General features: G+C 47.0%; 66 non-coding genes and 16 pseudogenes across 66 annotated transcripts; all 82 read left to right on the top strand.

Moving 5' to 3' along the window:
- The first annotated feature begins 53 nt into the window (after nt 1–53).
- Nucleotides 54–172, top strand: LOC146292173 (5S ribosomal RNA). Its single transcript, XR_014757946.1, has one exon. It is a non-coding gene; the product is annotated as a 5S ribosomal RNA (ribosomal RNA).
- A 188-nt stretch (nt 173–360) lies between these two features.
- On the top strand, nt 361–479 carry LOC146292172 (5S ribosomal RNA). Its single transcript, XR_014757256.1, has one exon. It is a non-coding gene; the product is annotated as a 5S ribosomal RNA (ribosomal RNA).
- A 174-nt stretch (nt 480–653) lies between these two features.
- Nucleotides 654–772, top strand: LOC146292171 (5S ribosomal RNA). The gene has a single exon (XR_014756574.1). It is a non-coding gene; the product is annotated as a 5S ribosomal RNA (ribosomal RNA).
- A 170-nt stretch (nt 773–942) lies between these two features.
- LOC146292170 (5S ribosomal RNA) lies at nt 943–1,060 on the top strand (annotated as a pseudogene).
- Nucleotides 1,061–1,248: 188 nt separating this feature from the next.
- Nucleotides 1,249–1,367, top strand: LOC146292169 (5S ribosomal RNA). Its single transcript, XR_014757618.1, has one exon. It is a non-coding gene; the product is annotated as a 5S ribosomal RNA (ribosomal RNA).
- A 176-nt stretch (nt 1,368–1,543) lies between these two features.
- Nucleotides 1,544–1,662, top strand: LOC146292168 (5S ribosomal RNA). Its single transcript, XR_014757783.1, has one exon. It is a non-coding gene; the product is annotated as a 5S ribosomal RNA (ribosomal RNA).
- Nucleotides 1,663–1,844: 182 nt separating this feature from the next.
- LOC146292167 (5S ribosomal RNA) lies at nt 1,845–1,963 on the top strand. Its single transcript, XR_014757255.1, has one exon. It is a non-coding gene; the product is annotated as a 5S ribosomal RNA (ribosomal RNA).
- A 174-nt stretch (nt 1,964–2,137) lies between these two features.
- Nucleotides 2,138–2,256, top strand: LOC146292166 (5S ribosomal RNA). The gene has a single exon (XR_014756573.1). It is a non-coding gene; the product is annotated as a 5S ribosomal RNA (ribosomal RNA).
- A 170-nt stretch (nt 2,257–2,426) lies between these two features.
- LOC146292165 (5S ribosomal RNA) lies at nt 2,427–2,544 on the top strand (annotated as a pseudogene).
- A 190-nt stretch (nt 2,545–2,734) lies between these two features.
- Nucleotides 2,735–2,853, top strand: LOC146292164 (5S ribosomal RNA). The gene has a single exon (XR_014757617.1). It is a non-coding gene; the product is annotated as a 5S ribosomal RNA (ribosomal RNA).
- A 170-nt stretch (nt 2,854–3,023) lies between these two features.
- Nucleotides 3,024–3,141, top strand: LOC146292163 (5S ribosomal RNA; annotated as a pseudogene).
- A 186-nt stretch (nt 3,142–3,327) lies between these two features.
- Nucleotides 3,328–3,446, top strand: LOC146292162 (5S ribosomal RNA). The gene has a single exon (XR_014757615.1). It is a non-coding gene; the product is annotated as a 5S ribosomal RNA (ribosomal RNA).
- Nucleotides 3,447–3,622: 176 nt separating this feature from the next.
- On the top strand, nt 3,623–3,741 carry LOC146292161 (5S ribosomal RNA; annotated as a pseudogene).
- A 182-nt stretch (nt 3,742–3,923) lies between these two features.
- Nucleotides 3,924–4,042, top strand: LOC146292160 (5S ribosomal RNA). The gene has a single exon (XR_014757227.1). It is a non-coding gene; the product is annotated as a 5S ribosomal RNA (ribosomal RNA).
- A 176-nt stretch (nt 4,043–4,218) lies between these two features.
- Nucleotides 4,219–4,337, top strand: LOC146292159 (5S ribosomal RNA; annotated as a pseudogene).
- Nucleotides 4,338–4,511: 174 nt separating this feature from the next.
- LOC146292158 (5S ribosomal RNA) lies at nt 4,512–4,630 on the top strand. Its single transcript, XR_014756572.1, has one exon. It is a non-coding gene; the product is annotated as a 5S ribosomal RNA (ribosomal RNA).
- Nucleotides 4,631–4,806: 176 nt separating this feature from the next.
- LOC146292157 (5S ribosomal RNA) lies at nt 4,807–4,925 on the top strand. The gene has a single exon (XR_014756571.1). It is a non-coding gene; the product is annotated as a 5S ribosomal RNA (ribosomal RNA).
- A 196-nt stretch (nt 4,926–5,121) lies between these two features.
- LOC146292156 (5S ribosomal RNA) lies at nt 5,122–5,240 on the top strand. The gene has a single exon (XR_014757226.1). It is a non-coding gene; the product is annotated as a 5S ribosomal RNA (ribosomal RNA).
- Nucleotides 5,241–5,424: 184 nt separating this feature from the next.
- On the top strand, nt 5,425–5,543 carry LOC146292155 (5S ribosomal RNA). The gene has a single exon (XR_014757224.1). It is a non-coding gene; the product is annotated as a 5S ribosomal RNA (ribosomal RNA).
- A 198-nt stretch (nt 5,544–5,741) lies between these two features.
- LOC146292154 (5S ribosomal RNA) lies at nt 5,742–5,860 on the top strand. The gene has a single exon (XR_014757456.1). It is a non-coding gene; the product is annotated as a 5S ribosomal RNA (ribosomal RNA).
- A 174-nt stretch (nt 5,861–6,034) lies between these two features.
- On the top strand, nt 6,035–6,153 carry LOC146292153 (5S ribosomal RNA). The gene has a single exon (XR_014756570.1). It is a non-coding gene; the product is annotated as a 5S ribosomal RNA (ribosomal RNA).
- A 172-nt stretch (nt 6,154–6,325) lies between these two features.
- Nucleotides 6,326–6,444, top strand: LOC146292152 (5S ribosomal RNA). Its single transcript, XR_014757629.1, has one exon. It is a non-coding gene; the product is annotated as a 5S ribosomal RNA (ribosomal RNA).
- A 204-nt stretch (nt 6,445–6,648) lies between these two features.
- Nucleotides 6,649–6,767, top strand: LOC146292151 (5S ribosomal RNA). The gene has a single exon (XR_014757614.1). It is a non-coding gene; the product is annotated as a 5S ribosomal RNA (ribosomal RNA).
- A 184-nt stretch (nt 6,768–6,951) lies between these two features.
- On the top strand, nt 6,952–7,070 carry LOC146292150 (5S ribosomal RNA). Its single transcript, XR_014757222.1, has one exon. It is a non-coding gene; the product is annotated as a 5S ribosomal RNA (ribosomal RNA).
- A 190-nt stretch (nt 7,071–7,260) lies between these two features.
- LOC146292149 (5S ribosomal RNA) lies at nt 7,261–7,379 on the top strand. The gene has a single exon (XR_014757221.1). It is a non-coding gene; the product is annotated as a 5S ribosomal RNA (ribosomal RNA).
- Nucleotides 7,380–7,571: 192 nt separating this feature from the next.
- LOC146292148 (5S ribosomal RNA) lies at nt 7,572–7,690 on the top strand. The gene has a single exon (XR_014757455.1). It is a non-coding gene; the product is annotated as a 5S ribosomal RNA (ribosomal RNA).
- Nucleotides 7,691–7,864: 174 nt separating this feature from the next.
- Nucleotides 7,865–7,983, top strand: LOC146292147 (5S ribosomal RNA; annotated as a pseudogene).
- A 174-nt stretch (nt 7,984–8,157) lies between these two features.
- Nucleotides 8,158–8,276, top strand: LOC146292146 (5S ribosomal RNA). Its single transcript, XR_014756569.1, has one exon. It is a non-coding gene; the product is annotated as a 5S ribosomal RNA (ribosomal RNA).
- A 174-nt stretch (nt 8,277–8,450) lies between these two features.
- LOC146292145 (5S ribosomal RNA) lies at nt 8,451–8,569 on the top strand. The gene has a single exon (XR_014757628.1). It is a non-coding gene; the product is annotated as a 5S ribosomal RNA (ribosomal RNA).
- Nucleotides 8,570–8,773: 204 nt separating this feature from the next.
- Nucleotides 8,774–8,892, top strand: LOC146292144 (5S ribosomal RNA). The gene has a single exon (XR_014757613.1). It is a non-coding gene; the product is annotated as a 5S ribosomal RNA (ribosomal RNA).
- Nucleotides 8,893–9,074: 182 nt separating this feature from the next.
- Nucleotides 9,075–9,193, top strand: LOC146292143 (5S ribosomal RNA). Its single transcript, XR_014757220.1, has one exon. It is a non-coding gene; the product is annotated as a 5S ribosomal RNA (ribosomal RNA).
- Nucleotides 9,194–9,381: 188 nt separating this feature from the next.
- LOC146292142 (5S ribosomal RNA) lies at nt 9,382–9,500 on the top strand. Its single transcript, XR_014757219.1, has one exon. It is a non-coding gene; the product is annotated as a 5S ribosomal RNA (ribosomal RNA).
- A 193-nt stretch (nt 9,501–9,693) lies between these two features.
- LOC146292141 (5S ribosomal RNA) lies at nt 9,694–9,812 on the top strand. The gene has a single exon (XR_014757217.1). It is a non-coding gene; the product is annotated as a 5S ribosomal RNA (ribosomal RNA).
- Nucleotides 9,813–10,010: 198 nt separating this feature from the next.
- LOC146292140 (5S ribosomal RNA) lies at nt 10,011–10,129 on the top strand. Its single transcript, XR_014757454.1, has one exon. It is a non-coding gene; the product is annotated as a 5S ribosomal RNA (ribosomal RNA).
- A 174-nt stretch (nt 10,130–10,303) lies between these two features.
- LOC146292139 (5S ribosomal RNA) lies at nt 10,304–10,422 on the top strand (annotated as a pseudogene).
- Nucleotides 10,423–10,596: 174 nt separating this feature from the next.
- LOC146292138 (5S ribosomal RNA) lies at nt 10,597–10,715 on the top strand. The gene has a single exon (XR_014756568.1). It is a non-coding gene; the product is annotated as a 5S ribosomal RNA (ribosomal RNA).
- Nucleotides 10,716–10,887: 172 nt separating this feature from the next.
- LOC146292137 (5S ribosomal RNA) lies at nt 10,888–11,006 on the top strand (annotated as a pseudogene).
- Nucleotides 11,007–11,180: 174 nt separating this feature from the next.
- Nucleotides 11,181–11,299, top strand: LOC146292136 (5S ribosomal RNA). Its single transcript, XR_014757626.1, has one exon. It is a non-coding gene; the product is annotated as a 5S ribosomal RNA (ribosomal RNA).
- Nucleotides 11,300–11,491: 192 nt separating this feature from the next.
- Nucleotides 11,492–11,610, top strand: LOC146292135 (5S ribosomal RNA). The gene has a single exon (XR_014757625.1). It is a non-coding gene; the product is annotated as a 5S ribosomal RNA (ribosomal RNA).
- A 194-nt stretch (nt 11,611–11,804) lies between these two features.
- On the top strand, nt 11,805–11,923 carry LOC146292134 (5S ribosomal RNA; annotated as a pseudogene).
- Nucleotides 11,924–12,109: 186 nt separating this feature from the next.
- On the top strand, nt 12,110–12,228 carry LOC146292133 (5S ribosomal RNA). Its single transcript, XR_014757216.1, has one exon. It is a non-coding gene; the product is annotated as a 5S ribosomal RNA (ribosomal RNA).
- A 190-nt stretch (nt 12,229–12,418) lies between these two features.
- On the top strand, nt 12,419–12,537 carry LOC146292132 (5S ribosomal RNA). The gene has a single exon (XR_014757215.1). It is a non-coding gene; the product is annotated as a 5S ribosomal RNA (ribosomal RNA).
- A 188-nt stretch (nt 12,538–12,725) lies between these two features.
- LOC146292131 (5S ribosomal RNA) lies at nt 12,726–12,844 on the top strand. Its single transcript, XR_014757214.1, has one exon. It is a non-coding gene; the product is annotated as a 5S ribosomal RNA (ribosomal RNA).
- Nucleotides 12,845–13,038: 194 nt separating this feature from the next.
- LOC146292130 (5S ribosomal RNA) lies at nt 13,039–13,157 on the top strand. The gene has a single exon (XR_014757213.1). It is a non-coding gene; the product is annotated as a 5S ribosomal RNA (ribosomal RNA).
- Nucleotides 13,158–13,353: 196 nt separating this feature from the next.
- LOC146292129 (5S ribosomal RNA) lies at nt 13,354–13,472 on the top strand. The gene has a single exon (XR_014757453.1). It is a non-coding gene; the product is annotated as a 5S ribosomal RNA (ribosomal RNA).
- A 174-nt stretch (nt 13,473–13,646) lies between these two features.
- On the top strand, nt 13,647–13,765 carry LOC146292128 (5S ribosomal RNA; annotated as a pseudogene).
- Nucleotides 13,766–13,939: 174 nt separating this feature from the next.
- LOC146292127 (5S ribosomal RNA) lies at nt 13,940–14,058 on the top strand. The gene has a single exon (XR_014756566.1). It is a non-coding gene; the product is annotated as a 5S ribosomal RNA (ribosomal RNA).
- Nucleotides 14,059–14,230: 172 nt separating this feature from the next.
- Nucleotides 14,231–14,349, top strand: LOC146292126 (5S ribosomal RNA). The gene has a single exon (XR_014757624.1). It is a non-coding gene; the product is annotated as a 5S ribosomal RNA (ribosomal RNA).
- A 218-nt stretch (nt 14,350–14,567) lies between these two features.
- Nucleotides 14,568–14,686, top strand: LOC146292125 (5S ribosomal RNA; annotated as a pseudogene).
- Nucleotides 14,687–14,886: 200 nt separating this feature from the next.
- Nucleotides 14,887–15,005, top strand: LOC146292124 (5S ribosomal RNA). Its single transcript, XR_014757211.1, has one exon. It is a non-coding gene; the product is annotated as a 5S ribosomal RNA (ribosomal RNA).
- Nucleotides 15,006–15,195: 190 nt separating this feature from the next.
- Nucleotides 15,196–15,314, top strand: LOC146292123 (5S ribosomal RNA). The gene has a single exon (XR_014757210.1). It is a non-coding gene; the product is annotated as a 5S ribosomal RNA (ribosomal RNA).
- A 188-nt stretch (nt 15,315–15,502) lies between these two features.
- LOC146292122 (5S ribosomal RNA) lies at nt 15,503–15,621 on the top strand. The gene has a single exon (XR_014757452.1). It is a non-coding gene; the product is annotated as a 5S ribosomal RNA (ribosomal RNA).
- Nucleotides 15,622–15,795: 174 nt separating this feature from the next.
- On the top strand, nt 15,796–15,914 carry LOC146292121 (5S ribosomal RNA; annotated as a pseudogene).
- Nucleotides 15,915–16,088: 174 nt separating this feature from the next.
- LOC146292120 (5S ribosomal RNA) lies at nt 16,089–16,207 on the top strand. The gene has a single exon (XR_014756564.1). It is a non-coding gene; the product is annotated as a 5S ribosomal RNA (ribosomal RNA).
- A 174-nt stretch (nt 16,208–16,381) lies between these two features.
- On the top strand, nt 16,382–16,500 carry LOC146292119 (5S ribosomal RNA). The gene has a single exon (XR_014757623.1). It is a non-coding gene; the product is annotated as a 5S ribosomal RNA (ribosomal RNA).
- A 204-nt stretch (nt 16,501–16,704) lies between these two features.
- LOC146292118 (5S ribosomal RNA) lies at nt 16,705–16,823 on the top strand. Its single transcript, XR_014757612.1, has one exon. It is a non-coding gene; the product is annotated as a 5S ribosomal RNA (ribosomal RNA).
- Nucleotides 16,824–17,015: 192 nt separating this feature from the next.
- Nucleotides 17,016–17,134, top strand: LOC146292117 (5S ribosomal RNA). The gene has a single exon (XR_014757209.1). It is a non-coding gene; the product is annotated as a 5S ribosomal RNA (ribosomal RNA).
- A 194-nt stretch (nt 17,135–17,328) lies between these two features.
- On the top strand, nt 17,329–17,447 carry LOC146292116 (5S ribosomal RNA). Its single transcript, XR_014757208.1, has one exon. It is a non-coding gene; the product is annotated as a 5S ribosomal RNA (ribosomal RNA).
- A 174-nt stretch (nt 17,448–17,621) lies between these two features.
- Nucleotides 17,622–17,740, top strand: LOC146292115 (5S ribosomal RNA). Its single transcript, XR_014756563.1, has one exon. It is a non-coding gene; the product is annotated as a 5S ribosomal RNA (ribosomal RNA).
- Nucleotides 17,741–17,934: 194 nt separating this feature from the next.
- On the top strand, nt 17,935–18,053 carry LOC146292114 (5S ribosomal RNA). Its single transcript, XR_014757207.1, has one exon. It is a non-coding gene; the product is annotated as a 5S ribosomal RNA (ribosomal RNA).
- Nucleotides 18,054–18,227: 174 nt separating this feature from the next.
- LOC146292113 (5S ribosomal RNA) lies at nt 18,228–18,346 on the top strand. The gene has a single exon (XR_014756562.1). It is a non-coding gene; the product is annotated as a 5S ribosomal RNA (ribosomal RNA).
- A 172-nt stretch (nt 18,347–18,518) lies between these two features.
- LOC146292112 (5S ribosomal RNA) lies at nt 18,519–18,637 on the top strand. The gene has a single exon (XR_014757622.1). It is a non-coding gene; the product is annotated as a 5S ribosomal RNA (ribosomal RNA).
- A 218-nt stretch (nt 18,638–18,855) lies between these two features.
- LOC146292111 (5S ribosomal RNA) lies at nt 18,856–18,974 on the top strand. Its single transcript, XR_014757611.1, has one exon. It is a non-coding gene; the product is annotated as a 5S ribosomal RNA (ribosomal RNA).
- Nucleotides 18,975–19,172: 198 nt separating this feature from the next.
- LOC146292110 (5S ribosomal RNA) lies at nt 19,173–19,291 on the top strand. The gene has a single exon (XR_014757206.1). It is a non-coding gene; the product is annotated as a 5S ribosomal RNA (ribosomal RNA).
- Nucleotides 19,292–19,497: 206 nt separating this feature from the next.
- Nucleotides 19,498–19,616, top strand: LOC146292109 (5S ribosomal RNA; annotated as a pseudogene).
- Nucleotides 19,617–19,790: 174 nt separating this feature from the next.
- On the top strand, nt 19,791–19,909 carry LOC146292108 (5S ribosomal RNA). The gene has a single exon (XR_014756561.1). It is a non-coding gene; the product is annotated as a 5S ribosomal RNA (ribosomal RNA).
- A 174-nt stretch (nt 19,910–20,083) lies between these two features.
- On the top strand, nt 20,084–20,202 carry LOC146292107 (5S ribosomal RNA). Its single transcript, XR_014757621.1, has one exon. It is a non-coding gene; the product is annotated as a 5S ribosomal RNA (ribosomal RNA).
- A 222-nt stretch (nt 20,203–20,424) lies between these two features.
- LOC146292106 (5S ribosomal RNA) lies at nt 20,425–20,543 on the top strand. The gene has a single exon (XR_014757610.1). It is a non-coding gene; the product is annotated as a 5S ribosomal RNA (ribosomal RNA).
- Nucleotides 20,544–20,731: 188 nt separating this feature from the next.
- LOC146292105 (5S ribosomal RNA) lies at nt 20,732–20,850 on the top strand. Its single transcript, XR_014757205.1, has one exon. It is a non-coding gene; the product is annotated as a 5S ribosomal RNA (ribosomal RNA).
- A 204-nt stretch (nt 20,851–21,054) lies between these two features.
- Nucleotides 21,055–21,173, top strand: LOC146292104 (5S ribosomal RNA). The gene has a single exon (XR_014757204.1). It is a non-coding gene; the product is annotated as a 5S ribosomal RNA (ribosomal RNA).
- Nucleotides 21,174–21,367: 194 nt separating this feature from the next.
- Nucleotides 21,368–21,486, top strand: LOC146292103 (5S ribosomal RNA). Its single transcript, XR_014757973.1, has one exon. It is a non-coding gene; the product is annotated as a 5S ribosomal RNA (ribosomal RNA).
- A 174-nt stretch (nt 21,487–21,660) lies between these two features.
- On the top strand, nt 21,661–21,779 carry LOC146292102 (5S ribosomal RNA; annotated as a pseudogene).
- Nucleotides 21,780–21,953: 174 nt separating this feature from the next.
- Nucleotides 21,954–22,072, top strand: LOC146292101 (5S ribosomal RNA). Its single transcript, XR_014757620.1, has one exon. It is a non-coding gene; the product is annotated as a 5S ribosomal RNA (ribosomal RNA).
- A 214-nt stretch (nt 22,073–22,286) lies between these two features.
- Nucleotides 22,287–22,405, top strand: LOC146292100 (5S ribosomal RNA). Its single transcript, XR_014757609.1, has one exon. It is a non-coding gene; the product is annotated as a 5S ribosomal RNA (ribosomal RNA).
- A 188-nt stretch (nt 22,406–22,593) lies between these two features.
- On the top strand, nt 22,594–22,712 carry LOC146292099 (5S ribosomal RNA). Its single transcript, XR_014757203.1, has one exon. It is a non-coding gene; the product is annotated as a 5S ribosomal RNA (ribosomal RNA).
- A 192-nt stretch (nt 22,713–22,904) lies between these two features.
- Nucleotides 22,905–23,023, top strand: LOC146292098 (5S ribosomal RNA). The gene has a single exon (XR_014757202.1). It is a non-coding gene; the product is annotated as a 5S ribosomal RNA (ribosomal RNA).
- A 190-nt stretch (nt 23,024–23,213) lies between these two features.
- On the top strand, nt 23,214–23,332 carry LOC146292097 (5S ribosomal RNA). Its single transcript, XR_014757971.1, has one exon. It is a non-coding gene; the product is annotated as a 5S ribosomal RNA (ribosomal RNA).
- A 174-nt stretch (nt 23,333–23,506) lies between these two features.
- Nucleotides 23,507–23,625, top strand: LOC146292096 (5S ribosomal RNA; annotated as a pseudogene).
- Nucleotides 23,626–23,799: 174 nt separating this feature from the next.
- LOC146292095 (5S ribosomal RNA) lies at nt 23,800–23,918 on the top strand. The gene has a single exon (XR_014757619.1). It is a non-coding gene; the product is annotated as a 5S ribosomal RNA (ribosomal RNA).
- A 200-nt stretch (nt 23,919–24,118) lies between these two features.
- On the top strand, nt 24,119–24,237 carry LOC146292094 (5S ribosomal RNA; annotated as a pseudogene).
- Nucleotides 24,238–24,431: 194 nt separating this feature from the next.
- LOC146292093 (5S ribosomal RNA) lies at nt 24,432–24,550 on the top strand. Its single transcript, XR_014758047.1, has one exon. It is a non-coding gene; the product is annotated as a 5S ribosomal RNA (ribosomal RNA).
- Nucleotides 24,551–24,724: 174 nt separating this feature from the next.
- Nucleotides 24,725–24,843, top strand: LOC146292092 (5S ribosomal RNA). The gene has a single exon (XR_014756308.1). It is a non-coding gene; the product is annotated as a 5S ribosomal RNA (ribosomal RNA).
- Nucleotides 24,844–25,000: the final 157 nt, after the last annotated feature.

Below are 25,000 nucleotides of genomic sequence, written 5' to 3'. Positions count from 1 at the left end.
TGTCAATTGCTAAATCTGTATATGGATAAGTAGCCTATGGTTGTCAACTTATTTCGTACGGCCATACCAGCCTGGCAACGCCCGATCTCGTCTGATCTCGGAAGCTAAGCAGGGTCGGGCCTGGTTAGTACTTGGATGGGAGACCGCCTGGGTATACCAGGTGCTGTATGCTCTTTTGCTCATTCACTTAGAAACTGAAATCTTGCAATATGCACAAGTAGTCCTTCATGAAAGGGGCTGGAAGCTGTTTTCATTTTGACACGAGAGAGAGAGAGAGAGAGAGAGAGAGAGAGAGACCACCTTGCATTGTCAATTGCTAAATCTGTATATGGATAAGTAGCCTATGGTTGTCAACTTATTTCGTACGGCCATACCAGCCTGGCAACGCCTGATCTCGTCTGATCTCGGAAGCTAAGCAGGGTTGGGCCTGGTTAGTACTTGGATGGGAGACCGCCTGGGAATACCAGGTGCTGTATGCTCTTTTGCTCATTCACTTAGAAACTGAAATCTTGCAATATGCACAAGTAGTCCTTCATGAAAGGGGCTGGAAGCTGTTTTCATTTTGACACGAGAGAGAGAGAGAGAGAGACCACCTTGCATTGTCAATTGCTAAATCTGTATATGGATAAGTAGCCTATGGTTGTCAACTTATTTCGTACGGCCATACCAGCCTGGCAACGCCCGATCTCGTCTGATCTCGGAAGCTAAGCAGGGTCGGGCCTGGTTAGTACTTGGATGGGAGACCGCCTGGGAATACCAGGTGCTGTATGCTCTTTTGCTCATTCACTTAGAAACTGAAATCTTGCAATATGCACAAGTAGTCCTTCATGAAAGGGGCTGGAAGCTGTTTTCATTTTGACACGAGAGAGAGAGAGAGACCACCATGCATTGTCAATTGCTAAATCTGTATATGGATAAGTAGCCTATGGTTGTCAACTTATTTCGTACGGCCATACCAGCCTGGCAACGCCCGATCTCGTCTGATCTCGGAAGCTAAGCAGGGTCGGGCCTGGTTAGTACTTGGATGGAGACCGCCTGGGAATACCAGGTGCTGTATGCTCTTTTGCTCATTCACTTAGAAACTGACATCTTGCAATATGCACAAGTAGTCCTTCATGAAAGGGGCTGGAAGCTGTTTTCATTTTGACACGAGAGAGAGAGAGAGAGAGAGAGAGAGAGAGAGACTACCTTGCATTGTCAATTGCTAAATCTGTATATGGATAAGTAGCCTATGGTTGTCAACTTATTTAGTACGGCCATACCAGCCTGGCAACGCCCGATCTCGTCTGATCTCGGAAGCTAAGCAGGGTCGGGCCTGGTTAGTACTTGGATGGGAGACCGCCTGGGAATACCAGGTGCTGTATGCTCTTTTGCTCATTCACTTAGAAACTGACATCTTGCAATATGCACAAGTAGTCCTTCATGAAAGGGGCTGGAAGCTGTTTTCATTTTGACACGAGAGAGAGAGAGAGAGAGAGACTACCTTGCATTGTCAATTGCTAAATCTGTATATGGATAAGTAGCCTATGGTTGTCAACGTATTTTGTACGGCCATACCAGCCTGGCAACGCCCGATCTCGTCTGATCTCGGAAGCTAAGCAGGGTCGGACCTGGTTAGTACTTGGATGGGAGACCGCCTGGGAATACCAGGTGCTGTATGCTCTTTTGCTCATTCACTTAGAAACTGAAATCTTGCAATATGCACAAGTAGTCCTTCATGAAAGGGGCTGGAAGCTGTTTTCATTTTGACACGAGAGAGAGAGAGAGAGAGAGAGAGAGACCACCTTGCATTGTCAATTGCTAAATCTGTATATGGATAAGTAGCCTATGGTTGTCAACTTATTTCGTACGGCCATACCAGCCTGGCAACGCCTGATCTCGTCTGATCTCGGAAGCTAAGCAGGGTTGGGCCTGGTTAGTACTTGGATGGGAGACCGCCTGGGAATACCAGGTGCTGTATGCTCTTTTGCTCATTCACTTAGAAACTGAAATCTTGCAATATGCACAAGTAGTCCTTCATGAAAGGGGCTGGAAGCTGTTTTCATTTTGACACGAGAGAGAGAGAGAGAGAGACCACCTTGCATTGTCAATTGCTAAATCTGTATATGGATAAGTAGCCTATGGTTGTCAACTTATTTCGTACGGCCATACCAGCCTGGCAACGCCCGATCTCGTCTGATCTCGGAAGCTAAGCAGGGTCGGGCCTGGTTAGTACTTGGATGGGAGACCGCCTGGGAATACCAGGTGCTGTATGCTCTTTTGCTCATTCACTTAGAAACTGAAATCTTGCAATATGCACAAGTAGTCCTTCATGAAAGGGGCTGGAAGCTGTTTTCATTTTGACACGAGAGAGAGAGAGAGACCACCATGCATTGTCAATTGCTAAATCTGTATATGGATAAGTAGCCTATGGTTGTCAACTTATTTCGTACGGCCATACCAGCCTGGCAACGCCCGATCTCGTCTGATCTCGGAAGCTAAGCAGGGTCGGGCCTGGTTAGTACTTGGATGGAGACCGCCTGGGAATACCAGGTGCTGTATGCTCTTTTGCTCATTCACTTAGAAACTGACATCTTGCAATATGCACAAGTAGTCCTTCATGAAAGGGGCTGGAAGCTGTTTTCATTTTGACACGAGAGAGAGAGAGAGAGAGAGAGAGAGAGAGAGAGACTACCTTGCATTGTCAATTGCTAAATCTGTATATGGATAAGTAGCCTATGGTTGTCAACTTATTTAGTACGGCCATACCAGCCTGGCAACGCCCGATCTCGTCTGATCTCGGAAGCTAAGCAGGGTCGGGCCTGGTTAGTACTTGGATGGGAGACCGCCTGGGAATACCAGGTGCTGTATGCTCTTTTGCTCATTCACTTAGAAACTGACATCTTGCAATATGCACAAGTAGTCCTTCATGAAAGGGGCTGGAAGCTGTTTTCATTTTGACACGAGAGAGAGAGAGAGACCACCATGCATTGTCAATTGCTAAATCTGTATATGGATAAGTAGCCTATGGTTGTCAACTTATTTCGTACGGCCATACCAGCCTGGCAACGCCCGATCTCGTCTGATCTCGGAAGCTAAGCAGGGTCGGGCCTGGTTAGTACTTGGATGGAGACCGCCTGGGAATACCAGGTGCTGTATGCTCTTTTGCTCATTCACTTAGAAACTGACATCTTGCAATATGCACAAGTAGTCCTTCATGAAAGGGGCTGGAAGCTGTTTTCATTTTGACACGAGAGAGAGAGAGAGAGAGAGAGAGAGAGAGACTACCTTGCATTGTCAATTGCTAAATCTGTATATGGATAAGTAGCCTATGGTTGTCAACTTATTTAGTACGGCCATACCAGCCTGGCAACGCCCGATCTCGTCTGATCTCGGAAGCTAAGCAGGGTCGGGCCTGGTTAGTACTTGGATGGGAGACCGCCTGGGAATACCAGGTGCTGTATGCTCTTTTGCTCATTCACTTAGAAACTGACATCTTGCAATATGCACAAGTAGTCCTTCATGAAAGGGGCTGGAAGCTGTTTTCATTTTGACACGAGAGAGAGAGAGAGAGAGAGACTACCTTGCATTGTCAATTGCTAAATCTGTATATGGATAAGTAGCCTTTGGTTGTCAACGTATTTTGTACGGCCATACCAGCATGGCAACGCCCGATCTCGTCTGATCTCGGAAGCTAAGCAGGGTCGGACCTGGTTAGTACTTGGATGGGAGACCGCCTGGGAATACCAGGTGCTGTATGCTCTTTTGCTCATTCACTTAGAAACTGAAATCTTGCAATATGCACAAGTAGTCCTTCATGAAAGGGGCTGGAAGCTGTTTTCATTTTGACACGAGAGAGAGAGAGAGAGAGAGAGAGAGACCACCTTGCATTGTCAATTGCTAAATCTGTATATGGATAAGTAGCCTATGGTTGTCAACTTATTTTGTACGGCCATACCAGCCTGGCAACGCCCGATCTCGTCTGATCTCGGAAGCTAAGCAGGGTCGGGCCTGGTTAGTACTTGGATGGGAGACCGCCTGGGAATACCAGGTGCTGTATGCTCTTTTGCTCATTAACTTAGAAACTGACATCTTGCAATATGCACAAGTAGTCCTTCATGAAAGGGGCTGGAAGCTGTTTTCATTTTGACACGAGAGAGAGAGAGAGAGAGAGACTACCTTGCATTGTAAATTGCTAAATCTGTATATGGATAAGTAGCCTATGGTTGTCAACTTATTTCGCACGGCCATACCAGCCTGGCAACGCCCGATCTCGTCTGATCTCGGAAGCTAAGCAGGGTCGGGCCTGGTTAGTACTTGGATGGGAGACCGCCTTGGAATAACAGGTGCTGTATGCTCTTTTGCTCATTCACTTAGAAACTGAAATCTTGCAATATGCACAAGTAGTCCTTCATGAAAGGGGCTGGAAGCTGTTTTCATTTTGACACGAGAGAGAGAGAGAGAGAGACCACCTTGCATTGTCAATTGCTAAATCTGTATATGGATAAGTAGCCTATGGTTGTCAACTTATTTCGTACGGCCATACCAGCCTGGCAACGCCCGATCTCGTCTGATCTCGGAAGCTAAGCAGGGTCGGGCCTGGTTAGTACTTGGATGGGAGACCGCCTGGGAATACCAGGTGCTGTATGCTCTTTTGCTCATTCACTTAGAAACTGAAATCTTGCAATATGCACAAGTAGTCCTTCATGAATGGGGCTGGAAGCTGTTTTCATTTTGACACGAGAGAGAGAGAGAGAGAGAGACCACCTTGCATTGTCAATTGCTAAATCTGTATATGGATAAGTAGCCTATGGTTGTCAACTTATTTCGTACGGCCATACCAGCCTGGCAACGCCCGATCTCGTCTGATCTCGGAAGCTAAGCAGGGTCGGGCCTGGTTAGTACTTGGATGGGAGACCGCCTGGGAATACCAGGTGCTGTATGCTCTTTTGCTCATTCACTTAGAAACTGACATCTTGCAATATGCACAAGTAGTCCTTCATGAAAGGGGCTGGAAGCTGTTTTCATTTTGACACGAGAGAGAGAGAGAGAGAGAGAGAGAGAGAGAGAGAGAGAGACTACCTTGCATTGTCAATTGCTAAATCTGTATATGGATAAGTAGCCTATGGTTGTCAACGTATTTTGTACGGCCATACCAGCCTGGCAACGCCCGATCTCGTCTGATCTCGGAAGCTAAGCAGGGTCGGGCCTGGTTAGTACTTGGATGGGAGACCGCCTGGGAATACCAGGTGCTGTATGCTCTTTTGCTCATTCACTTAGAAACTGAAATCTTGCAATATGCACAAGTAGTCCTTCATGAAAGGGGCTGGAAGCTGTTTTCATTTTGACACGAGAGAGAGAGAGAGAGAGAGAGAGAGAGACCACCTTGCATTGTCAATTGCTAAATCTGTATATGGATAAGTAGCCTATGGTTGTCAACTTATTTTGTACGGCCATACCAGCCTGGCAACGCCCGATCTCGTCTGATCTCGGAAGCTAAGCAGGGTCGGGCCTGGTTAGTACTTGGATGGGAGACCGCCTGGGAATACCAGGTGCTGTATGCTCTTTTGCTCATTCACTTAGAAACTGACATCTTGCAATATGCACAAGTAGTCCTTCATGAAAGGGGCTGGAAGCTGTTTTCATTTTGACACGAGAGAGAGAGAGAGAGAGAGAGAGAGAGAGAGAGAGAGAGAGACTACCTTGCATTGTCAATTGCTAAATCTGTATATGGATAAGTAGCCTATGGTTGTCAACTTATTTCGTACGGCCATACCAGCCTGGCAACGCCCGATCTCGTCTGATCTCGGAAGCTAAGCAGGGTCGGGCCTGGTTAGTACTTGGATGGGAGACCGCCTGGGAATACTAGGTGCTGTATGCTCTTTTGCTCATTCACTTAGAAACTGACATCTTGCAATATGCACAAGTAGTCCTTCATGAAAGGGGCTGGAAGCTGTTTTCATTTTGACACGAGAGAGAGAGAGAGAGAGACCACCTTGCATTGTCAATTGCTAAATCTGTATATGGATAAGTAGCCTATGGTTGTCAACTTATTTCGTACGGCCATACCAGCCTGGCAACGCCCGATCTCGTCTGATCTCGGAAGCTAAGCAGGGTCGGGCCTGGTTAGTACTTGGATGGGAGACCGCCTGGGAATACCAGGTGCTGTATGCTCTTTTGCTCATTCACTTAGAAACTGAAATCTTGCAATATGCACAAGTAGTCCTTCATGAAAGGGGCTGGAAGCTGTTTTCATTTTGACACGAGAGAGAGAGAGAGAGACCACCTTGCATTGTCAATTGCTAAATCTGTATATGGATAAGTAGCCTATGGTTGTCAACTTATTTCGTACGGCCATACCAGCCTGGCAACGCCCGATCTCGTCTGATCTCGGAAGCTAAGCAGGGTCGGGCCTGGTTCGTACTTGGATGGGAGACCGCCTGGGAATACCAGGTGCTGTATGCTCTTTTGCTCATTCACTTAGAAACTGACATCTTGCAATATGCACAAGTAGTCCTTCATGAAAGGGGCTGGAAGCTGTTTTCATTTTGACACGAGAGAGAGAGAGAGAGAGAGAGAGAGAGAGAGAGAGAGAGAGAGAGAGACTACCTTGCATTGTCAATTGCTAAATCTGTATATGGATAAGTAGCCTATGGTTGTCAACTTATTTAGTACGGCCATACCAGCCTGGCAACGCCCGATCTCGTCTGATCTCGGAAGCTAAGCAGGGTCGGGCCTGGTTAGTACTTGGATGGGAGACCGCCTGGGAATACCAGGTGCTGTATGCTCTTTTGCTCATTCACTTAGAAACTGACATCTTGCAATATGCACAAGTAGTCCTTCATGAAAGGGGCTGGAAGCTGTTTTCATTTTGACACGAGAGAGAGAGAGAGAGAGAGAGAGAGAGACTACCTTGCATTGTCAATTGCTAAATCTGTATATGGATAAGTAGCCTATGGTTGTCAACGTATTTTGTACGGCCATACCAGCCTGGCAACGCCCGATCTCGTCTGATCTCGGAAGCTAAGCAGGGTCGGGCCTGGTTAGTACTTGGATGGGAGACCGCCTGGGAATACCAGGTGCTGTATGCTCTTTTGCTCATTCACTTAGAAACTGACATCTTGCAATATGCACAAGTAGTCCTTCATGAAAGGGGCTGGAAGCTGTTTTCATTTTGACACGAGAGAGAGAGAGAGAGAGAGAGAGAGAGAGAGAGACCACCTTGCATTGTCAATTGCTAAATCTGTATATGGATAAGTAGCCTATGGTTGTCAACTTATTTTGTACGGCCATACCAGCCTGGCAACGCCCGATCTCGTCTGATCTCGGAAGCTAAGCAGGGTCGGGCCTGGTTAGTACTTGGATGGGAGACCGCCTGGGAATACCAGGTGCTGTATGCTCTTTTGCTCATTCACTTAGAAACTGACATCTTGCAATATGCACAAGTAGTCCTTCATGAAAGGGGCTGGAAGCTGTTTTCATTTTGACACGAGAGAGAGAGAGAGAGAGAGAGAGAGAGAGAGAGAGACTACCTTGCATTGTCAATTGCTAAATCTGTATATGGATAAGTAGCCTATGGTTGTCAACTTATTTCGTACGGCCATACCAGCCTGGCAACGCCCGATCTCGTCTGATCTCGGAAGCTAAGCAGGGTCGGGCCTGGTTAGTACTTGGATGGGAGACCGCCTGGGAATACTAGGTGCTGTATGCTCTTTTGCTCATTCACTTAGAAACTGACATCTTGCAATATGCACAAGTAGTCCTTCATGAAAGGGGCTGGAAGCTGTTTTCATTTTGACACGAGAGAGAGAGAGAGAGAGACTACCTTGCATTGTAAATTGCTAAATCTGTATATGGATAAGTAGCCTATGGTTGTCAACTTATTTCGCACGGCCATACCAGCCTGGCAACGCCCGATCTCGTCTGATCTCGGAAGCTAAGCAGGGTCGGGCCTGGTTAGTACTTGGATGGGAGACCGCCTTGGAATAACAGGTGCTGTATGCTCTTTTGCTCATTCACTTAGAAACTGAAATCTTGCAATATGCACAAGTAGTCCTTCATGAAAGGGGCTGGAAGCTGTTTTCATTTTGACACGAGAGAGAGAGAGAGAGAGACCACCTTGCATTGTCAATTGCTAAATCTGTATATGGATAAGTAGCCTATGGTTGTCAACTTATTTCGTACGGCCATACCAGCCTGGCAACGCCCGATCTCGTCTGATCTCGGAAGCTAAGCAGGGTCGGGCCTGGTTAGTACTTGGATGGGAGACCGCCTGGGAATACCAGGTGCTGTATGCTCTTTTGCTCATTCACTTAGAAACTGAAATCTTGCAATATGCACAAGTAGTCCTTCATGAAAGGGGCTGGAAGCTGTTTTCATTTTGACACGAGAGAGAGAGAGAGAGAGACCACCTTGCATTGTCAATTGCTAAATCTGTATATGGATAAGTAGCCTATGGTTGTCAACTTATTTCGTACGGCCATACCAGCCTGGCAACGCCCGATCTCGTCTGATCTCGGAAGCTAAGCAGGGTCGGGCCTGGTTCGTACTTGGATGGGAGACCGCCTGGGAATACCAGGTGCTGTATGCTCTTTTGCTCATTCACTTAGAAACTGACATCTTGCAATATGCACAAGTAGTCCTTCATGAAAGGGGCTGGAAGCTGTTTTCATTTTGACACGAGAGAGAGAGAGAGAGAGAGAGAGAGAGAGAGAGAGAGAGAGAGAGAGACTACCTTGCATTGTCAATTGCTAAATCTGTATATGGATAAGTAGCCTATGGTTGTCAACTTATTTAGTACGGCCATACCAGCCTGGCAACGCCCGATCTCGTCTGATCTCGGAAGCTAAGCAGGGTCGGGCCTGGTTAGTACTTGGATGGGAGACCGCCTGGGAATACCAGGTGCTGTATGCTCTTTTGCTCATTCACTTAGAAACTGACATCTTGCAATATGCACAAGTAGTCCTTCATGAAAGGGGCTGGAAGCTGTTTTCATTTTGACACGAGAGAGAGAGAGAGAGAGAGAGAGAGACTACCTTGCATTGTCAATTGCTAAATCTGTATATGGATAAGTAGCCTATGGTTGTCAACTTATTTTGTACGGCCATACCAGCCTGGCAACGCCCGATCTCGTCTGATCTCGGAAGCTAAGCAGGGTCGGGCCTGGTTAGTACTTGGATGGGAGACCGCCTGGGAATACCAGGTGCTGTATGCTCTTTTGCTCATTCACTTAGAAACTGACATCTTGCAATATGCACAAGTAGTCCTTCATGAAAGGGGCTGGAAGCTGTTTTCATTTTGACACGAGAGAGAGAGAGAGAGAGAGAGAGAGAGAGAGACTACCTTGCATTGTCAATTGCTAAATCTGTATATGGATAAGTAGCCTATGGTTGTCAACGTATTTTGTACGGCCATACCAGCCTGGCAACGCCCGATCTCGTCTGATCTCGGAAGCTAAGCAGGGTCGGGCCTGGTTAGTACTTGGATGGGAGACCGCCTGGGAATACCAGGTGCTGTATGCTCTTTTGCTCATTCACTTAGAAACTGAAATCTTGCAATATGCACAAGTAGTCCTTCATGAAAGGGGCTGGAAGCTGTTTTCATTTTGACACGAAGAGAGAGAGAGAGAGAGAGAGAGAGAGAGAGAGAGACCACCTTGCATTGTCAATTGCTAAATCTGTATATGGATAAGTAGCCTATGGTTGTCAACTTATTTTGTACGGCCATACCAGCCTGGCAACGCCCGATCTCGTCTGATCTCGGAAGCTAAGCAGGGTCGGGCCTGGTTAGTACTTGGATGGGAGACCGCCTGGGAATACCAGGTGCTGTATGCTCTTTTGCTCATTCACTTAGAAACTGACATCTTGCAATATGCACAAGTAGTCCTTCATGAAAGGGGCTGGAAGCTGTTTTCATTTTGACACGAGAGAGAGAGAGAGAGAGAGAGAGAGAGAGAGAGAGAGAGAGACTACCTTGCATTGTCAATTGCTAAATCTGTATATGGATAAGTAGCCTATGGTTGTCAACTTATTTCGTACGGCCATACCAGCCTGGCAACGCCCGATCTCGTCTGATCTCGGAAGCTAAGCAGGGTCGGGCCTGGTTAGTACTTGGATGGGAGACCGCCTGGGAATACTAGGTGCTGTATGCTCTTTTGCTCATTCACTTAGAAACTGACATCTTGCAATATGCACAAGTAGTCCTTCATGAAAGGGGCTGGAAGCTGTTTTCATTTTGACACGAGAGAGAGAGAGAGAGAGACTACCTTGCATTGTAAATTGCTAAATCTGTATATGGATAAGTAGCCTATGGTTGTCAACTTATTTCGCACGGCCATACCAGCCTGGCAACGCCCGATCTCGTCTGATCTCGGAAGCTAAGCAGGGTCGGGCCTGGTTAGTACTTGGATGGGAGACCGCCTTGGAATAACAGGTGCTGTATGCTCTTTTGCTCATTCACTTAGAAACTGAAATCTTGCAATATGCACAAGTAGTCCTTCATGAAAGGGGCTGGAAGCTGTTTTCATTTTGACACGAGAGAGAGAGAGAGAGAGACCACCTTGCATTGTCAATTGCTAAATCTGTATATGGATAAGTAGCCTATGGTTGTCAACTTATTTCGTACGGCCATACCAGCCTGGCAACGCCCGATCTCGTCTGATCTCGGAAGCTAAGCAGGGTCGGGCCTGGTTAGTACTTGGATGGGAGACCGCCTGGGAATACCAGGTGCTGTATGCTCTTTTGCTCATTCACTTAGAAACTGAAATCTTGCAATATGCACAAGTAGTCCTTCATGAAAGGGGCTGGAAGCTGTTTTCATTTTGACACGAGAGAGAGAGAGAGAGACCACCTTGCATTGTCAATTGCTAAATCTGTATATGGATAAGTAGCCTATGGTTGTCAACTTATTTCGTACGGCCATACCAGCCTGGCAACGCCCGATCTCGTCTGATCTCGGAAGCTAAGCAGGGTCGGGCCTGGTTAGTACTTGGATGGGAGACCGCCTTGGAATAACAGGTGCTGTATGCTCTTTTGCTCATTCACTTAGAAACTGAAATCTTGCAATATGCACAAGTAGTCCTTCATGAAAGGGGCTGGAAGCTGTTTTCATTTTGACACGAGAGAGAGAGAGAGAGAGACCACCTTGCATTGTCAATTGCTAAATCTGTATATGGATAAGTAGCCTATGGTTGTCAACTTATTTCGTACGGCCATACCAGCCTGGCAACGCCCGATCTCGTCTGATCTCGGAAGCTAAGCAGGGTCGGGCCTGGTTCGTACTTGGATGGGAGACCGCCTGGGAATACCAGGTGCTGTATGCTCTTTTGCTCATTCACTTAGAAACTGACATCTTGCAATATGCACAAGTAGTCCTTCATGAAAGGGGCTGGAAGCTGTTTTCATTTTGACACGAGAGAGAGAGAGAGAGAGAGAGAGAGAGAGAGAGAGACCACCTTGCATTGTCAATTGCTAAATCTGTATATGGATAAGTAGCCTATGGTTGTCAACTTATTTCGTACGGCCATACCAGCCTGGCAACGCCCGATCTCGTCTGATCTCGGAAGCTAAGCAGGGTCGGGCCTGGTTCGTACTTGGATGGGAGACCGCCTGGGAATACCAGGTGCTGTATGCTCTTTTGCTCATTCACTTAGAAACTGACATCTTGCAATATGCACAAGTAGTCCTTCATGAAAGGGGCTGGAAGCTGTTTTCATTTTGACACGAGAGAGAGAGAGAGAGAGAGAGAGAGAGAGAGAGAGAGACTACCTTGCATTGTCAATTGCTAAATCTGTATATGGATAAGTAGCCTATGGTTGTCAACTTATTTAGTACGGCCATACCAGCCTGGCAACGCCCGCTCTCGTCTGATCTCGGAAGCTAAGCAGGGTCGGGCCTGGTTAGTACTTGGATGGGAGACCGCCTGGGAATACCAGGTGCTGTATGCTCTTTTGCTCATTCACTTAGAAACTGACATCTTGCAATATGCACAAGTAGTCCTTCATGAAAGGGGCTGGAAGCTGTTTTCATTTTGACACGAGAGAGAGAGAGAGAGAGAGAGAGAGAGAGACTACCTTGCATTGTCAATTGCTAAATCTGTATATGGATAAGTAGCCTATGGTTGTCAACGTATTTTGTACGGCCATACCAGCCTGGCAACGCCCGATCTCGTCTGATCTCGGAAGCTAAGCAGGGTCGGGCCTGGTTAGTACTTGGATGGGAGACCGCCTGGGAATACCAGGTGCTGTATGCTCTTTTGCTCATTCACTTAGAAACTGACATCTTGCAATATGCACAAGTAGTCCTTCATGAAAGGGGCTGGAAGCTGTTTTCATTTTGACACGAGAGAGAGAGAGAGAGAGAGAGAGAGAGAGAGAGACCACCTTGCATTGTCAATTGCTAAATCTGTATATGGATAAGTAGCCTATGGTTGTCAACTTATTTTGTACGGCCATACCAGCCTGGCAACGCCCGATCTCGTCTGATCTCGGAAGCTAAGCAGGGTCGGGCCTGGTTAGTACTTGGATGGGAGACCGCCTGGGAATACCAGGTGCTGTATGCTCTTTTGCTCATTCACTTAGAAACTGACATCTTGCAATATGCACAAGTAGTCCTTCATGAAAGGGGCTGGAAGCTGTTTTCATTTTGACACGAGAGAGAGAGAGAGAGAGAGAGAGAGAGAGAGACTACCTTGCATTGTCAATTGCTAAATCTGTATATGGATAAGTAGCCTATGGTTGTCAACGTATTTTGTACGGCCATACCAGCCTGGCAACGCCCGATCTCGTCTGATCTCGGAAGCTAAGCAGGGTCGGGCCTGGTTAGTACTTGGATGGGAGACCGCCTGGGAATACCAGGTGCTGTATGCTCTTTTGCTCATTCACTTAGAAACTGAAATCTTGCAATATGCACAAGTAGTCCTTCATGAAAGGGGCTGGAAGCTGTTTTCATTTTGACACGAGAGAGAGAGAGAGAGAGAGAGAGAGAGAGAGAGAGAGACCACCTTGCATTGTCAATTGCTAAATCTGTATATGGATAAGTAGCCTATGGTTGTCAACTTATTTTGTACGGCCATACCAGCCTGGCAACGCCCGATCTCGTCTGATCTCGGAAGCTAAGCAGGGTCGGGCCTGGTTAGTACTTGGATGGGAGACCGCCTGGGAATACCAGGTGCTGTATGCTCTTTTGCTCATTCACTTAGAAACTGACATCTTGCAATATGCACAAGTAGTCCTTCATGAAAGGGGCTGGAAGCTGTTTTCATTTTGACACGAGAGAGAGAGAGAGAGAGAGAGAGAGAGAGAGAGAGAGAGACTACCTTGCATTGTCAATTGCTAAATCTGTATATGGATAAGTAGCCTATGGTTGTCAACTTATTTCGTACGGCCATACCAGCCTGGCAACGCCCGATCTCGTCTGATCTCGGAAGCTAAGCAGGGTCGGGCCTGGTTAGTACTTGGATGGGAGACCGCCTGGGAATACTAGGTGCTGTATGCTCTTTTGCTCATTCACTTAGAAACTGACATCTTGCAATATGCACAAGTAGTCCTTCATGAAAGGGGCTGGAAGCTGTTTTCATTTTGACACGAGAGAGAGAGAGAGAGAGACTACCTTGCATTGTAAATTGCTAAATCTGTATATGGATAAGTAGCCTATGGTTGTCAACTTATTTCGCACGGCCATACCAGCCTGGCAACGCCCGATCTCGTCTGATCTCGGAAGCTAAGCAGGGTCGGGCCTGGTTAGTACTTGGATGGGAGACCGCCTTGGAATAACAGGTGCTGTATGCTCTTTTGCTCATTCACTTAGAAACTGAAATCTTGCAATATGCACAAGTAGTCCTTCATGAAAGGGGCTGGAAGCTGTTTTCATTTTGACACGAGAGAGAGAGAGAGAGAGACCACCTTGCATTGTCAATTGCTAAATCTGTATATGGATAAGTAGCCTATGGTTGTCAACTTATTTCGTACGGCCATACCAGCCTGGCAACGCCCGATCTCGTCTGATCTCGGAAGCTAAGCAGGGTCGGGCCTGGTTAGTACTTGGATGGGAGACCGCCTGGGAATACCAGGTGCTGTATGCTCTTTTGCTCATTCACTTAGAAACTGAAATCTTGCAATATGCACAAGTAGTCCTTCATGAAAGGGGCTGGAAGCTGTTTTCATTTTGACACGAGAGAGAGAGAGAGAGACCACCTTGCATTGTCAATTGCTAAATCTGTATATGGATAAGTAGCCTATGGTTGTCAACTTATTTCGTACGGCCATACCAGCCTGGCAACGCCCGATCTCGTCTGATCTCGGAAGCTAAGCAGGGTCGGGCCTGGTTCGTACTTGGATGGGAGACCGCCTGGGAATACCAGGTGCTGTATGCTCTTTTGCTCATTCACTTAGAAACTGACATCTTGCAATATGCACAAGTAGTCCTTCATGAAAGGGGCTGGAAGCTGTTTTCATTTTGACACGAGAGAGAGAGAGAGAGAGAGAGAGAGAGAGAGAGAGAGAGAGAGAGAGAGAGAGAGAGAGAGACTACCTTGCATTGTCAATTGCTAAATCTGTATATGGATAAGTAGCCTATGGTTGTCAACTTATTTAGTACGGCCATACCAGCCTGGCAACGCCCGCTCTCGTCTGATCTCGGAAGCTAAGCAGGGTCGGGCCTGGTTAGTACTTGGATGGGAGACCGCCTGGGAATACCAGGTGCTGTATGCTCTTTTGCTCATTCACTTAGAAACTGACATCTTGCAATATGCACAAGTAGTCCTTCATGAAAGGGGCTGGAAGCTGTTTTCATTTTGACACGAGAGAGAGAGAGAGAGAGAGAGAGAGAGAGAGAGAGAGAGAGAGACTACCTTGCATTGTCAATTGCTAAATCTGTATATGGATAAGTAGCCTATGGTTGTCAACGTATTTTGTACGGCCATACCAGCCTGGCAACGCCCGATCTCGTCTGATCTCGGAAGCTAAGCAGGGTCGGGCCTGGTTAGTACTTGGATGGGAGACCGCCTGGGAATACCAGGTGCTGTATGCTCTTTTGCTCATTCACTTAGAAACTGACATCTTGCAATATGCACAAGTAGTCCTTCATGAAAGGGGCTGGAAGCTGTTTTCATTTTGACACGAGAGAGAGAGAGAGAGAGAGAGAGAGAGAGAGAGACCACCTTGCATTGTCAATTGCTAAATCTGTATATGGATAAGTAGCCTATGGTTGTCAACTTATTTTGTACGGCCATACCAGCCTGGCAACGCCCGATCTCGTCTGATCTCGGAAGCTAAGCAGGGTCGGGCCTGGTTAGTACTTGGATGGGAGACCGCCTGGGAATACCAGGTGCTGTATGCTCTTTTGCTCATTCACTTAGAAACTGACATCTTGCAATATGCACAAGTAGTCCTTCATGAAAGGGGCTGGAAGCTGTTTTCATTTTGACACGAGAGAGAGAGAGAGAGAGAGAGAGAGAGAGAGACTACCTTGCATTGTCAATTGCTAAATCTGTATATGGATAAGTAGCCTATGGTTGTCAACTTATTTCGTACGGCCATACCAGCCTGGCAACGCCCGATCTCGTCTGATCTCGGAAGCTAAGCAGGGTCGGGCCTGGTTAGTACTTGGATGGGAGACCGCCTGGGAATACTAGGTGCTGTATGCTCTTTTGCTCATTCACTTAGAAACTGACATCTTGCAATATGCACAAGTAGTCCTTCATGAAAGGGGCTGGAAGCTGTTTTCATTTTGACACGAGAGAGAGAGAGAGAGAGACTACCTTGCATTGTAAATTGCTAAATCTGTATATGGATAAGTAGCCTATGGTTGTCAACTTATTTCGCACGGCCATACCAGCCTGGCAACGCCCGATCTCGTCTGATCTCGGAAGCTAAGCAGGGTCGGGCCTGGTTAGTACTTGGATGGGAGACCGCCTTGGAATAACAGGTGCTGTATGCTCTTTTGCTCATTCACTTAGAAACTGAAATCTTGCAATATGCACAAGTAGTCCTTCATGAAAGGGGCTGGAAGCTGTTTTCATTTTGACACGAGAGAGAGAGAGAGAGAGACCACCTTGCATTGTCAATTGCTAAATCTGTATATGGATAAGTAGCCTATGGTTGTCAACTTATTTCGTACGGCCATACCAGCCTGGCAACGCCCGATCTCGTCTGATCTCGGAAGCTAAGCAGGGTCGGGCCTGGTTAGTACTTGGATGGGAGACCGCCTGGGAATACCAGGTGCTGTATGCTCTTTTGCTCATTCACTTAGAAACTGAAATCTTGCAATATGCACAAGTAGTCCTTCATGAAAGGGGCTGGAAGCTGTTTTCATTTTGACACGAGAGAGAGAGAGAGAGAGACCACCTTGCATTGTCAATTGCTAAATCTGTATATGGATAAGTAGCCTATGGTTGTCAACTTATTTCGTACGGCCATACCAGCCTGGCAACGCCCGATCTCGTCTGATCTCGGAAGCTAAGCAGGGTCGGGCCTGGTTCGTACTTGGATGGGAGACCGCCTGGGAATACCAGGTGCTGTATGCTCTTTTGCTCATTCACTTAGAAACTGACATCTTGCAATATGCACAAGTAGTCCTTCATGAAAGGGGCTGGAAGCTGTTTTCATTTTGACACGAGAGAGAGAGAGAGAGAGAGAGAGAGAGAGAGAGAGAGAGAGAGAGAGACTACCTTGCATTGTCAATTGCTAAATCTGTATATGGATAAGTAGCCTATGGTTGTCAACTTATTTAGTACGGCCATACCAGCCTGGCAACGCCCGATCTCGTCTGATCTCGGAAGCTAAGCAGGGTCGGGCCTGGTTAGTACTTGGATGGGAGACCGCCTGGGAATACCAGGTGCTGTATGCTCTTTTGCTCATTCACTTAGAAACTGACATCTTGCAATATGCACAAGTAGTCCTTCATGAAAGGGGCTGGAAGCTGTTTTCATTTTGACACGAGAGAGAGAGAGAGAGAGAGAGAGAGAGAGAGAGAGACTACCTTGCATTGTCAATTGCTAAATCTGTATATGGATAAGTAGCCTATGGTTGTCAACGTATTTTGTACGGCCATACCAGCCTGGCAACGCCCGATCTCGTCTGATCTCGGAAGCTAAGCAGGGTCGGGCCTGGTTAGTACTTGGATGGGAGACCGCCTGGGAATACCAGGTGCTGTATGCTCTTTTGCTCATTCACTTAGAAACTGAAATCTTGCAATATGCACAAGTAGTCCTTCATGAAAGGGGCTGGAAGCTGTTTTCATTTTGACACGAGAGAGAGAGAGAGAGAGAGAGAGAGAGAGAGAGAGAGACCACCTTGCATTGTCAATTGCTAAATCTGTATATGGATAAGTAGCCTATGGTTGTCAACTTATTTTGTACGGCCATACCAGCCTGGCAACGCCCGATCTCGTCTGATCTCGGAAGCTAAGCAGGGTCGGGCCTGGTTAGTACTTGGATGGGAGACCGCCTGGGAATACCAGGTGCTGTATGCTCTTTTGCTCATTCACTTAGAAACTGAAATCTTGCAATATGCACAAGTAGTCCTTCATGAAAGGGGCTGGAAGCTGTTTTCATTTTGACACGAGAGAGAGAGAGAGAGAGACCACCTTGCATTGTCAATTGCTAAATCTGTATATGGATAAGTAGCCTATGGTTGTCAACTTATTTCGTACGGCCATACCAGCCTGGCAACGCCCGATCTCGTCTGATCTCGGAAGCTAAGCAGGGTCGGGCCTGGTTAGTACTTGGATGGGAGACCGCCTGGGAATACCAGGTGCTGTATGCTCTTTTGCTCATTCACTTAGAAACTGAAATCTTGCAATATGCACAAGTAGTCCTTCATGAAAGGGGCTGGAAGCTGTTTTCATTTTGACACGAGAGAGAGAGAGAGAGAGAGAGAGAGAGAGAGAGAGAGACCACCTTGCATTGTCAATTGCTAAATCTGTATATGGATAAGTAGCCTATGGTTGTCAACTTATTTTGTACGGCCATACCAGCCTGGCAACGCCCGATCTCGTCTGATCTCGGAAGCTAAGCAGGGTCGGGCCTGGTTAGTACTTGGATGGGAGACCGCCTGGGAATACCAGGTGCTGTATGCTCTTTTGCTCATTCACTTAGAAACTGAAATCTTGCAATATGCACAAGTAGTCCTTCATGAAAGGGGCTGGAAGCTGTTTTCATTTTGACACGAGAGAGAGAGAGAGAGAGACCACCTTGCATTGTCAATTGCTAAATCTGTATATGGATAAGTAGCCTATGGTTGTCAACTTATTTCGTACGGCCATACCAGCCTGGCAACGCCCGATCTCGTCTGATCTCGGAAGCTAAGCAGGGTCGGGCCTGGTTAGTACTTGGATGGGAGACCGCCTGGGAATACCAGGTGCTGTATGCTCTTTTGCTCATTCACTTAGAAACTGAAATCTTGCAATATGCACAAGTAGTCCTTCATGAAAGGGGCTGGAAGCTGTTTTCATTTTGACACGAGAGAGAGAGAGAGAGACCACCTTGCATTGTCAATTGCTAAATCTGTATATGGATAAGTAGCCTATGGTTGTCAACTTATTTCGTACGGCCATACCAGCCTGGCAACGCCCGATCTCGTCTGATCTCGGAAGCTAAGCAGGGTCGGGCCTGGTTCGTACTTGGATGGGAGACCGCCTGGGAATACCAGGTGCTGTATGCTCTTTTGCTCATTCACTTAGAAACTGACATCTTGCAATATGCACAAGTAGTCCTTCATGAAAGGGGCTGGAAGCTGTTTTCATTTTGACACGAGAGAGAGAGAGAGAGAGAGAGAGAGAGAGAGAGAGAGAGAGAGAGAGAGAGAGAGAGAGAGACTACCTTGCATTGTCAATTGCTAAATCTGTATATGGATAAGTAGCCTATGGTTGTCAACTTATTTAGTACGGCCATACCAGCCTGGCAACGCCCGATCTCGTCTGATCTCGGAAGCTAAGCAGGGTCGGGCCTGGTTAGTACTTGGATGGGAGACCGCCTGGGAATACCAGGTGCTGTATGCTCTTTTGCTCATTCACTTAGAAACTGAAATCTTGCAATATGCACAAGTAGTCCTTCATGAAAGGGGCTGGAAGCTGTTTTCATTTTGACACGAGAGAGAGAGAGAGAGAGAGAGAGAGAGAGAGAGAGAGAGAGACCACCTTGCATTGTCAATTGCTAAATCTGTATATGGATAAGTAGCCTATGGTTGTCAACTTATTTTGTACGGCCATACCAGCCTGGCAACGCCCGATCTCGTCTGATCTCGGAAGCTAAGCAGGGTCGGGCCTGGTTAGTACTTGGATGGGAGACCGCCTGGGAATACCAGGTGCTGTATGCTCTTTTGCTCATTCACTTAGAAACTGACATCTTGCAATATGCACAAGTAGTCCTTCATGAAAGGGGCTGGAAGCTGTTTTCATTTTGACACGAGAGAGAGAGAGAGAGAGAGAGAGAGAGAGAGAGAGAGAGAGAGAGAGAGACTACCTTGCATTGTCAATTGCTAAATCTGTATATGGATAAGTAGCCTATGGTTGTCAACTTATTTCGCACGGCCATACCAGCCTGGCAACGCCCGATCTCGTCTGATCTCGGAAGCTAAGCAGGGTCGGGCCTGGTTAGTACTTGGATGGGAGACCGCCTTGGAATAACAGGTGCTGTATGCTCTTTTGCTCATTCACTTAGAAACTGAAATCTTGCAATATGCACAAGTAGTCCTTCATGAAAGGGGCTGGAAGCTGTTTTCATTTTGACACGAGAGAGAGAGAGAGAGAGACCACCTTGCATTGTCAATTGCTAAATCTGTATATGGATAAGTAGCCTATGGTTGTCAACTTATTTCGTACGGCCATACCAGCCTGGCAACGCCCGATCTCGTCTGATCTCGGAAGCTAAGCAGGGTCGGGCCTGGTTAGTACTTGGATGGGAGACCGCCTGGGAATACCAGGTGCTGTATGCTCTTTTGCTCATTCACTTAGAAACTGAAATCTTGCAATATGCACAAGTAGTCCTTCATGAAAGGGGCTGGAAGCTGTTTTCATTTTGACACGAGAGAGAGAGAGAGAGAGACCACCTTGCATTGTCAATTGCTAAATCTGTATATGGATAAGTAGCCTATGGTTGTCAACTTATTTCGTACGGCCATACCAGCCTGGCAACGCCCGATCTCGTCTGATCTCGGAAGCTAAGCAGGGTCGGGCCTGGTTCGTACTTGGATGGGAGACCGCCTGGGAATACCAGGTGCTGTATGCTCTTTTGCTCATTCACTTAGAAACTGACATCTTGCAATATGCACAAGTAGTCCTTCATGAAAGGGGCTGGAAGCTGTTTTCATTTTGACACGAGAGAGAGAGAGAGAGAGAGAGAGAGAGAGAGAGAGAGAGAGAGAGAGAGAGAGAGAGAGAGAGAGACTACCTTGCATTGTCAATTGCTAAATCTGTATATGGATAAGTAGCCTATGGTTGTCAACTTATTTAGTACGGCCATACCAGCCTGGCAACGCCCGATCTCGTCTGATCTCGGAAGCTAAGCAGGGTCGGGCCTGGTTAGTACTTGGATGGGAGACCGCCTGGGAATACCAGGTGCTGTATGCTCTTTTGCTCATTCACTTAGAAACTGACATCTTGCAATATGCACAAGTAGTCCTTCATGAAAGGGGCTGGAAGCTGTTTTCATTTTGACACGAGAGAGAGAGAGAGAGAGAGAGAGAGAGAGAGACTACCTTGCATTGTCAATTGCTAAATCTGTATATGGATAAGTAGCCTATGGTTGTCAACGTATTTTGTACGGCCATACCAGCCTGGCAACGCCCGATCTCGTCTGATCTCGGAAGCTAAGCAGGGTCGGGCCTGGTTAGTACTTGGATGGGAGACCGCCTGGGAATACCAGGTGCTGTATGCTCTTTTGCTCATTCACTTAGAAACTGAAATCTTGCAATATGCACAAGTAGTCCTTCATGAAAGGGGCTGGAAGCTGTTTTCATTTTGACACGAGAGAGAGAGAGAGAGAGAGAGAGAGAGAGAGAGAGAGAGAGAGAGAGACCACCTTGCATTGTCAATTGCTAAATCTGTATATGGATAAGTAGCCTATGGTTGTCAACTTATTTTGTACGGCCATACCAGCCTGGCAACGCCCGATCTCGTCTGATCTCGGAAGCTAAGCAGGGTCGGGCCTGGTTAGTACTTGGATGGGAGACCGCCTGGGAATACCAGGTGCTGTATGCTCTTTTGCTCATTCACTTAGAAACTGAAATCTTGCAATATGCACAAGTAGTCCTTCATGAAAGGGGCTGGAAGCTGTTTTCATTTTGACACGAGAGAGAGAGAGAGAGAGAGAGAGAGAGAGAGAGAGAGACCACCTTGCATTGTCAATTGCTAAATCTGTATATGGATAAGTAGCCTATGGTTGTCAACGTATTTTGTACGGCCATACCAGCCTGGCAACGCCCGATCTCGTCTGATCTCGGAAGCTAAGCAGGGTCGGGCCTGGTTAGTACTTGGATGGGAGACCGCCTGGGAATACTAGGTGCTGTATGCTCTTTTGCTCATTCACTTAGAAACTGACATCTTGCAATATGCACAAGTAGTCCTTCATGAAAGGGGCTGGAAGCTGTTTTCATTTTGACACGAGAGAGAGAGAGAGAGAGACTACCTTGCATTGTAAATTGCTAAATCTGTATATGGATAAGTAGCCTATGGTTGTCAACTTATTTCGCACGGCCATACCAGCCTGGCAACGCCCGATCTCGTCTGATCTCGGAAGCTAAGCAGGGTCGGGCCTGGTTAGTACTTGGATGGGAGACCGCCTTGGAATAACAGGTGCTGTATGCTCTTTTGCTCATTCACTTAGAAACTGAAATCTTGCAATATGCACAAGTAGTCCTTCATGAAAGGGGCTGGAAGCTGTTTTCATTTTGACACGAGAGAGAGAGAGAGAGAGACCACCTTGCATTGTCAATTGCTAAATCTGTATATGGATAAGTAGCCTATGGTTGTCAACTTATTTCGTACGGCCATACCAGCCTGGCAACGCCCGATCTCGTCTGATCTCGGAAGCTAAGCAGGGTCGGGCCTGGTTCGTACTTGGATGGGAGACCGCCTGGGAATACCAGGTGCTGTATGCTCTTTTGCTCATTCACTTAGAAACTGACATCTTGCAATATGCACAAGTAGTCCTTCATGAAAGGGGCTGGAAGCTGTTTTCATTTTGACACGAGAGAGAGAGAGAGAGAGAGAGAGAGAGAGAGAGAGAGAGAGAGAGAGAGAGAGAGAGACTACCTTGCATTGTCAATTGCTAAATCTGTATATGGATAAGTAGCCTATGGTTGTCAACTTATTTAGTACGGCCATACCAGCCTGGCAACGCCCGATCTCGTCTGATCTCGGAAGCTAAGCAGGGTCGGGCCTGGTTAGTACTTGGATGGGAGACCGCCTGGGAATACCAGGTGCTGTATGCTCTTTTGCTCATTCACTTAGAAACTGACATCTTGCAATATGCACAAGTAGTCCTTCATGAAAGGGGCTGGAAGCTGTTTTCATTTTGACACGAGAGAGAGAGAGAGAGAGAGAGAGAGAGAGAGACTACCTTGCATTGTCAATTGCTAAATCTGTATATGGATAAGTAGCCTATGGTTGTCAACGTATTTTGTACGGCCATACCAGCCTGGCAACGCCCGATCTCGTCTGATCTCGGAAGCTAAGCAGGGTCGGGCCTGGTTAGTACTTGGATGGGAGACCGCCTGGGAATACCAGGTGCTGTATGCTCTTTTGCTCATTCACTTAGAAACTGAAATCTTGCAATATGCACAAGTAGTCCTTCATGAAAGGGGCTGGAAGCTGTTTTCATTTTGACACGAGAGAGAGAGAGAGAGAGAGAGAGAGAGAGAGAGAGACCACCTTGCATTGTCAATTGCTAAATCTGTATATGGATAAGTAGCCTATGGTTGTCAACTTATTTTGTACGGCCATACCAGCCTGGCAACGCCCGATCTCGTCTGATCTCGGAAGCTAAGCAGGGTCGGGCCTGGTTAGTACTTGGATGGGAGACCGCCTGGGAATACCAGGTGCTGTATGCTCTTTTGCTCATTCACTTAGAAACTGAAATCTTGCAATATGCACAAGTAGTCCTTCATGAAAGGGGCTGGAAGCTGTTTTCATTTTGACACGAGAGAGAGAGAGAGAGAGAGAGAGAGAGAGAGAGACCACCTTGCATTGTCAATTGCTAAATCTGTATATGGATAAGTAGCCTATGGTTGTCAACGTATTTTGTACGGCCATACCAGCCTGGCAACGCCCGATCTCGTCTGATCTCGGAAGCTAAGCAGGGTCGGGCCTGGTTAGTACTTGGATGGGAGACCGCCTGGGAATACTAGGTGCTGTATGCTCTTTTGCTCATTCACTTAGAAACTGACATCTTGCAATATGCACAAGTAGTCCTTCATGAAAGGGGCTGGAAGCTGTTTTCATTTTGACACGAGAGAGAGAGAGAGAGAGACTACCTTGCATTGTAAATTGCTAAATCTGTATATGGATAAGTAGCCTATGGTTGTCAACTTATTTCGCACGGCCATACCAGCCTGGCAACGCCCGATCTCGTCTGATCTCGGAAGCTAAGCAGGGTCGGGCCTGGTTAGTACTTGGATGGGAGACCGCCTTGGAATAACAGGTGCTGTATGCTCTTTTGCTCATTCACTTAGAAACTGAAATCTTGCAATATGCACAAGTAGTCCTTCATGAAAGGGGCTGGAAGCTGTTTTCATTTTGACACGAGAGAGAGAGAGAGAGAGACCACCTTGCATTGTCAATTGCTAAATCTGTATATGGATAAGTAGCCTATGGTTGTCAACTTATTTCGTACGGCCATACCAGCCTGGCAACGCCCGATCTCGTCTGATCTCGGAAGCTAAGCAGGGTCGGGCCTGGTTCGTACTTGGATGGGAGACCGCCTGGGAATACCAGGTGCTGTATGCTCTTTTGCTCATTCACTTAGAAACTGACATCTTGCAATATGCACAAGTAGTCCTTCATGAAAGGGGCTGGAAGCTGTTTTCATTTTGACACGAGAGAGAGAGAGAGAGAGAGAGAGAGAGAGAGAGAGAGAGAGAGACTACCTTGCATTGTCAATTGCTAAATCTGTATATGGATAAGTAGCCTATGGTTGTCAACTTATTTCGCACGGCCATACCAGCCTGGCAACGCCCGATCTCGTCTGATCTCGGAAGCTAAGCAGGGTCGGGCCTGGTTAGTACTTGGATGGGAGACCGCCTTGGAATAACAGGTGCTGTATGCTCTTTTGCTCATTCACTTAGAAACTGAAATCTTGCAATATGCACAAGTAGTCCTTCATGAAAGGGGCTGGAAGCTGTTTTCATTTTGACACGAGAGAGAGAGAGAGAGAGAGAGAGAGAGAGAGAGAGAGACTACCTTGCATTGTCAATTGCTAAATCTGTATATGGATAAGTAGCCTATGGTTGTCAACTTATTTCGTACGGCCATACCAGCCTGGCAACGCCCGATCTCGTCTGATCTCGGAAGCTAATCAGGGTTGGGCCTGGTTAGTACTTGGATGGGAGACCGCCTGGGAATACTAGGTGCTGTATGCTCTTTTGCTCATTCACTTAGAAACTGACATCTTGCAATATGCACAAGTAGTCCTTCATGAAAGGGGCTGGAAGCTGTTTTCATTTTGACACGAGAGAGAGAGAGAGAGAGACCACCTTGCATTGTCAATTGCTAAATCTGTATATGGATAAGTAGCCTATGGTTGTCAACTTATTTCGTACGGCCATACCAGCCTGGCAACGCCCGATCTCGTCTGATCTCGGAAGCTAAGCAGGGTCGGGCCTGGTTAGTACTTGGATGGGAGACCGCCTGGGAATACCAGGTGCCGTATGCTCTTTTGCTCATTCACTTAGAAACTGAAATCTTGCAATATGCACAAGTAGTCCTTCATGAAAGGGGCTGGAAGCTGTTTTCATTTTGACACGAGAGAGAGAGAGAGACCACCTTGCATTGTCAATTGCTAAATCTGTATATGGATAAGTAGCCTATGG

The sequence above is a fragment of the Hypomesus nipponensis genome, chromosome 5 (genome assembly GCF_054491055.1).
Source record: "Hypomesus nipponensis isolate SF chromosome 5, ASM5449105v1, whole genome shotgun sequence".
In the NCBI taxonomy this organism is placed as follows: Eukaryota; Metazoa; Chordata; class Actinopteri; order Osmeriformes; family Osmeridae; genus Hypomesus; species Hypomesus nipponensis.
This window is presented reverse-complemented; position numbering and strand designations above follow the sequence as displayed.